We start from the raw sequence: 7126 nt of genomic DNA, 5'->3' as shown, positions 1-7126 counted from the left end.
TGTTCCCCTGGAGGGACGGCGAGGGCTACTGGGCTCGGGACGTTTAAAGGGCAAATTAAAGTTATCTGGTCGCTGCCGGGGAACACTATGTCAGAGCATGTGCCTGCTGTATTAATAGCTCCCGGGAGGCACAGGAGGGGACTAAGGAAGCTGGCAGGAGTACCTCAGGCGACATTAACCGTTTCGTGCAGGCCAGAGGCTGGGATTGGGGGCTGAAAGCCTGCCCAGAGAGGTCTGGATGCGGTGACCAGTCAACTTGTTGACTGAATTCAACTCAGAGAGGCGAGAGTGCTTTTAAGCCTTGACTTCGTGTGCATGGATTCACACCATGAAGGGTGAGGGGGACATGGGTGCTGGACAGGCACCCTGGTGTGGATGTCGTGCCTTACAACAAAGGTCACCAGGGATGAATAGTCAGCTTGGAAGGTGGTGCAATAGCGCAACGGTCATGAGCATCGGTAACCAGAAATGGGCTAGACCTCTTTGAGTCAAGGACAAAGAGAGCTGCTTCATGTTTGATACACTGTGTGAACTTGCAGGCGTTGAGGTCTTTAAATACCCCGGCATGCTCCAGGACCTGGCTTTCCTGAAGAGGAGACGACATGCCTTCCTGCATTGTACCCTCATTTCAACCCTGCAAGGTCAGACCCTCACGAGTCACAGTCAGTCCCCTCTGAAGGAGGGAGGGAGGGGAAGGGACTCCGGGAAGCACATGCTCAGGCACACTTAAGTTGTTTGAGCTGCGCCAGATGTGAAAGAAGAGTAAAGGCTGTAGTGAAACCCTGCCTTCATTCAGTGTCTGGTTCTTAGGGAAACGTTTGAGTCTCAAATGCAGATTACATGGCTCCCTCACTAATTTCCCCGTTTCTCATCTGTTCTTTCTGACTGACCTCCATGAGAAAGCCAGAGCTTATGATTCACTGTTGGGTGACTTTGTTGCGTGGAATAGTTGCATGAAAGCCAGTGCAGCAAGTTGTAGATGCATACCTAAGAGTTTGCCTTTAAAAGGCATTAAGATGTGCTCCTAGGACAATCTTATACTGAGGAATGCATAGGGTAGTGAGTTCTGCTTTGATTTGGTAATACGGTATCAATAATGGAAATAGGATTCATCTTAATGTAGGTGCTAAAAGATTGGCTGTTCCACGAAGAGACATTTTCTTCAGGACAGCAAATCTCTTCTCACTGACGTGTTTGTTAGCACGAGTCAATGAGACACTAAATTTGATCCCCCGTCTCTCTTGCCCTCTGCTGCTTTTAGGTCTGTTGAGGTAGAGGTCTCTTCTCATGAACCTCAGCTCTGGGAAGCAGATGACAGCTTTACGTTCCAGGATCACCCTTTGTGCCTTGGCCATCCTGAGCAAATGGAGCCTTTCCCCAGCTTCTAAGAAAGGGGAAGAGGACTCCCCTGAAGAGACCTTTTCCCCGAGCAAGGACCAAAAACAGGTGCAAGCAGGAAGCATAGGGGATCCCTAGAATTAGACTGTGAGTTGAGGGGAGTATTGTTTAACTTGTGTACCCTTGACCTTTCCTTTTTCTTCCTCATACTTCACTCACCAGGTCTGGTATCTCCTCTTTTCACAGGAAAGTAAATACTCCTTTTTAGGGGGGTATTTAGAAGTCTCAGGGCTTCTACTGCTGGTTTCATACAGACCCGTGGGATGGTGGTACTCACAGTTGCTGCCCGACTGTCCAGACTGATAAGGTCTTCTCAGTGTGTGCACACAGGTGTCAGCTAGTGCCCCGCTGGCTGGTGTATGGTGAGTGAGAGGTGGGACAGTGGCAGTGATATGCTACTGGGGAGGGAGGGGAGTGGGGGGCCTGGAGTGAGACTATGGGGAGGGGGGTCTAGCCTGAAAGGGTCTTTTGCCTGCCCCTCCCCCACCATCTTTGTTTTAGCTCATTTAAATTGCTTTTTTTAAAAAAATTACATTCTAATAAAGTCTTTATCATAAAAATTACAGTTAGTTTTTGAAGTTATTGTTGTGCATCATCATCCCACCACACAGAGGCTCTTTGGTTTAACAGGTATTTCTGTAGCAGTAATACTGTTTACCCATGACTGCCACTATTTAAAGAAAGCAGTGCATAGAAAGTGAATAGCCACTTTTTCTGCTTCTGTTCGCCCTTCCCTGAGCCCAGATGTCTACTTCAAGGAGATACAGTGAGGCTATGGGGAGGGGGGTCTAGCCTGAAAGGGTCTTTTGCCTGCCCCTCCCCCACCATCTTTGTTTTAGCTCATTTAAATTGCTTTTTTAAAAAAAATTACATTCTAATAAAGTCTTTATCATAAAAATTACAGTTAGTTTTTGAAGTTATTGTTGTGCATCATCATCCCACCACACAGAGGCTCTTTGGTTTAACAGGTCTTTCTGTAGCAGTAATACTGTTTACCCATGACTGCCACTATTTAAAGAAAGCAGTGCATAGAAAGTGAATAGCCACTTTTTCTGCTTCTGTTCGCCCTTCCCTGAGCCCAGATGTCTACTTCAAGGAGATACTCGGCTTCCAAATAGTGTTAACAAAAGCAAGGCTGGACCAGGACATGTGTCTGCTACTCTGAGGGTTATTCTTCATTTTTTTGATTTTTGCTCCAAATGCCTGTTTTGGATCTTTCCTATGTATGACAATGAGGCTTTGTATGCTACTTACTGTAGGAGTTCAAATGTATCCTGTAAGGAACTTACTGCTAACTCCATCAGTACCACCAAACTTGAGGAAAAGCATTTCCACTAGCTGGAAATGTCATTAAAAAAAAGTGAAATGAACTTGGGCTTTTCATACAGTTAGTTGGTGTTTGGTGTTCTATATTCAGAATAGTTGCTGATACTTTCGTAGAGAAATGGTTAAAACAGTTCTGAAAATGCAGGCTTTCCTTTCTGAATTTTTGAAAGCCAGCTTTTAAGCCTCATCTTCCTTAGATCTTTGCAGCTTGGGAAGGATTAGCTGGCTTTCTAGGCTGAGTTTGTGGGTGCGCTGTACTGCTGACATAGCATAAAGACACTGGAATTTGTTCCTAAAAATTCTGAGCTAAAAATAATAACCTAGATCTACATTTTCAAAAGAGATTAGTGGCTGACTGCATTGTGCTTTGATGTGTGAATAGCCAGCTTGAAACACTACAGGAGATCAACTTTTACAAAGTAGTGTGTAGCCTTGTTTATTTGCATTTCCAAGACACTGGGAACCCTAGTGTTGAGGCGAGGCCAGACACAAAATAAAAAATCTTTTCCTCAAAAGTCAGCAGTCTGAGTCTGACAGCAGACACAAGGGAGGGAGCACAAGGAATCAGTCAGACCATCCTGACCCCCAGCATAGACAGTGATGGGTAGACGGTGTATTGGCAAGATGCCAAGAAGAAATACACGGGGTTTTTTCAGGAAAGATTTCTAATGTTGTAGTAAATTCTCCTTGTGTAAGGTTGGTTTATGTTTGTGGTCAGGAGGAGGAGAGTAAGAGAGCCTAAAGAGGCTAAACGAGCATGAGAGTTGAGGGTAAATAAGAGGGTTGGTAGTGACAAAGATGATCAAGAAAAATGAAGGAGTTTGGGTTTTGAGTTTTGTCTTGGGCAGATATTAGTGAGGGTAGTTTTAGCTTGGTATTGTTATCTGGCTTAGGAGCCTACATTGAGCTGGAGAGGAGGAAAACTGGACAGTAAGTGTAAGCAGCACATTGAGGAGGGAAGCGTTAGTGCTGGGAGTCAACATAGGGTATGTTTGTTTATTAGAGCACGTCTGTAATGTGAGGACAAGGAGTTGGAGGAGGCCCAAAATTGCAGAAGACAACTGAGGAAGTGGATGAAAATGGGTATGAAACAGATCAGAAGTTACGTTGTAATAGGACAAGCATGGGGTGTAAAAGTAGGAAAGAAAAAATACCCAACGTGTAACACAACGAATAGACTTGCAGGAAGTGAGCAGTACCATGTTAATATTTCCTTTGGCAAGGATTTGTGCAGAAGATGTTCAGGAAGAGAGCATTTGAGAAGTGCATTAAAAGTGGTGAAAGGCAGCCAGGTCTTCAGTTAACTTGGAAAAGTAGGAGGAAAAGTTAGGAGGATGGCACAGCTGGGAGACAATCAAATGGTTGTGGATGAAGTAAACCTGATCACAGGCCAACCAGGAGATTGAAGCTGAAGGCAGAGGTATGTTTGGCAACCAGACTTCAGAATTCATGAGGTAGGAGTGGAGAGTAAGAAACAGAGAGAACGTACAACCAAATCTGTGCTAGAGAAGAAAGATAAAGCAGGAGGAAGAGGGCTGAGATTAGATTGGATTTTATCAGTCTGATGAGATGAAAATCATGGAAAGAGCAAATGAGAGGACATGAGAAAGGACACGGCAGGCGAGGGAGCAGGTCAGAGAGGAAGGATGGGACAACAGAGATCAGGGGTAAAGCAATGGTTGCTGCAGACCACGTCAAAGGAATGGCTCTTCCAGGGAGTAGGACACTGAGTGAGGGGTGCAGGTGAAATGAACGGACCAGGGCAAGGAGATATACGGGTGTATGCTATAGGGTGTCAGCAAGGACATCAGTGTGAAGCCTGGAAGCTTCATGAAGATGAGTGTGAGAAATTGTGAGGAAATGAAGAGAGTCAATTGAAATCACAGAGGAAGGCTGATGAGGAGCTGGCTGGCTGGCTGGCTAACAATTCTTCAGAGGGGAAAAGAACTGAGATACTGCTCAAAAGCAGTTAAAAAGCAATGGTGATGGTGAGTGCAGCCCCAGTATGAGACTAAGGGGTGGGATGGGATGAGAAATGGAGGTGTCTGTCAGAAACTGAAGCTGCAGAGGGAGAGTCAGACAAGGGGATCCAGGACGTGTGGACACTGAGATTTAATAGGCCTGTGGAAAATATTTGAAGTGTATCTTCCAGCAGCAGCAAGTGAAGAGAAGGAAGGGGAGTGGAATGGGCAGAAGGGCAGAACGAGAATGCAAGAAGGGCTGATTGAGCAATGGTAAAGTCTCGAGAGAGTAGGGATGGAGAGGTGGAGGTGCGGCAAATGTCACTAAGGGCAAAAGGGAGGCAGAGTAAGAGGTAGGGCTTGGTGCCTCGGGTAGGTTGTTTAAGAAACAAGAATGAGCAGCTGAAGGAATAAAAACGGAGAGAGAAAACCAGGCTAGGTGGGGAGGGAAAACTGGAGGAGTACAGAAATAAGTTGCAGTGAGAGGGCAGGGTGAGAGATGTGGAAGAGTAGCCCACAAGCAATGTTAACGAGGTTAGATGAGTCTCTCTAGAGTCTCCATTGCATGGTTTCTTCTTCATGCAGGTGTGTGGCCAGGCATGTTATACTTTTGACATTCCCTTCTGACTGAACTAGTAATGAAGGTGTATGTGTTGACTGAATGTCTTCTGCCGTGTTAAGGATTGCCCTGGTGAAAGCAACTAACGTAAGGTTAATATATTTTTTCGATTTTCAGTGCTTCATTGACTTCACTAGTGGCTGCTCTGAGGTAGTGGGGGAGAAGGCAAAGGTCTCTGGAAAGAGTGGGGCATGGGAAGCCAGGGAAAAGGGAAACAAATCAAGCACTAATCCTGCAGGATTTGATTCCTCATCAGAGGTTTATTTCACACAGTTTTCAGAACCTCAATTTCTTGTTTAATTCTGTTGCAGTATCAGGTATGACAAGACTGCTTTGAGTCAGATTAGTCAAGCGCTAATTCCTGCTACACTAGTTGTCTGAAGAATTGAAATCACAGTCTTTGCTCTGAAATTAATTTTGCTTCTCTATAGGACTGTATAGGAAATACTTGGTACGCTGTAGACAGAATAACAATATTGCTAAGATTTAGAACTTAAGTAATTTTTCCTCATAGGTCTCAACATACCTTGAGAACAAAAATCGTCTTTTATGTCACAGGTGTGAATTACAGTAAATAATTAATGGATGCTACAGGCTGTCGTAAACATTTACAGTACTCTAGAACATCTATTCATTGTTTGATAATTAATGCATTCATGCCACAAACATAACAGTACACATTACAGATTATGGTAAACTCATTAATCGGAGACATCGTGGACAGTTTCCAAGCTAGGGATATAAGCAAAGTCCTTATAAGCAAAACCTGTTAGACTCGATAATAGTTGATTTACTATTTATTAACTCTTTTTTGGTAAATATATTTTTGATATCAAGTATAACTCATTATCCTCAGACTGTATTTTGGAAGAAAAGGCAAAGAAAAGTGAAGTGACTTGGTCAAGGTCATTCTGTCAGCATGTGGCAGAGCAAGGCATGAATGCAGGTTTCCTAGTTTTGCCAGATCTCTCTCGTACATGCTGTTTGTATATATTTTTTATTTTCCTTTCCTTCTCCACCTCTATTTTTTAATGGCTCAGGACAACCAGCTAAAGTTGGAAATTGAGCCAGAAGCAGAGAGAGTTTTACCAGCAGCAGGATCAGCTTGCTGTCCTAGTCTGGAACACAGCTTAGACCTGAAGTGGTTGAAGTAGGAATCTGCTCAAATGCATGTAAGCAGGCAGATGGGGTAATGCACATCCTGAAATCAGGTTTTGTATTTAAACAACTGCTGTAAAAAAATTAACTTTGAACGGTAGTTTCCATTGCTTTATAAGTTGTTTCCTGTCCGGTTTGATGTGTGCTGGTTTGTGATGCTCTCAAATAGAAAAGATTAGCTGGCATAAATTTGTACATTTCAGTTACCTAGTAACATTCTGCACAGGTATTAGTGCACAATTGCATAGTGTTACACACACTACTTCGTTGTTATTACAGAATTAATTTACCCACACTGAACTGTGCCCTCACTCAATCATTATTCATGGACAAGACCTGCTGAAGACAATAGAAAAGGGTCTCAAAATTGTAAGCTGGCAACGTAAGCTACTGCAATAATATGAAAAGTCAAGATCATATTTATTCCAATAATACCAGTGAAGCTTATTCAGAACAAGCATAAAGCAGAATTTGAAAGCCTACTTTGCAGCTGAAAGGAATATTGTACTTTTTCTTTTGGTGTAGATCTCTGCAGAAAATAATTTCTTTAGTCATTGCCAAACATGCATCATAGAATCATAGAATCATTAAGGTTGGAAAAGACCTCTAAGATAATCAAGTCCAACCGTCAACCCAACACCACCATGCCCACTAAACCATGTCC

The 7126-nt window shown here is 43.5% G+C and overlaps 1 long non-coding RNA gene across 3 annotated transcripts in view; it reads left to right on the top strand.

Annotated features, from left to right (window-relative positions):
* The first annotated feature begins 1256 nt into the window (after nt 1-1256).
* Nucleotides 1257-7126, top strand: part of LOC103897366 — a 31491-nt gene continuing 25621 nt past the window's right edge. For all 3 annotated transcript variants that reach the window (XR_657485.2, XR_657484.2, XR_657486.2), the window contains exons 1-2: nt 1257-1485; nt 1585-1760. This is a non-coding gene — a long non-coding RNA (uncharacterized LOC103897366). The remainder of the gene's footprint in view (nt 1486-1584; nt 1761-7126) is intronic.

The sequence above is a fragment of the Aptenodytes forsteri genome, unplaced genomic scaffold (assembly GCF_000699145.1).
Source record: "Aptenodytes forsteri isolate BGI_AS27 unplaced genomic scaffold, ASM69914v1 Scaffold65, whole genome shotgun sequence".
In the NCBI taxonomy this organism is placed as follows: domain Eukaryota; kingdom Metazoa; phylum Chordata; class Aves; order Sphenisciformes; family Spheniscidae; genus Aptenodytes; species Aptenodytes forsteri.
Note: the sequence above shows the minus strand (reverse complement) of the source record. Positions and strands in the feature narration are given on the sequence as shown.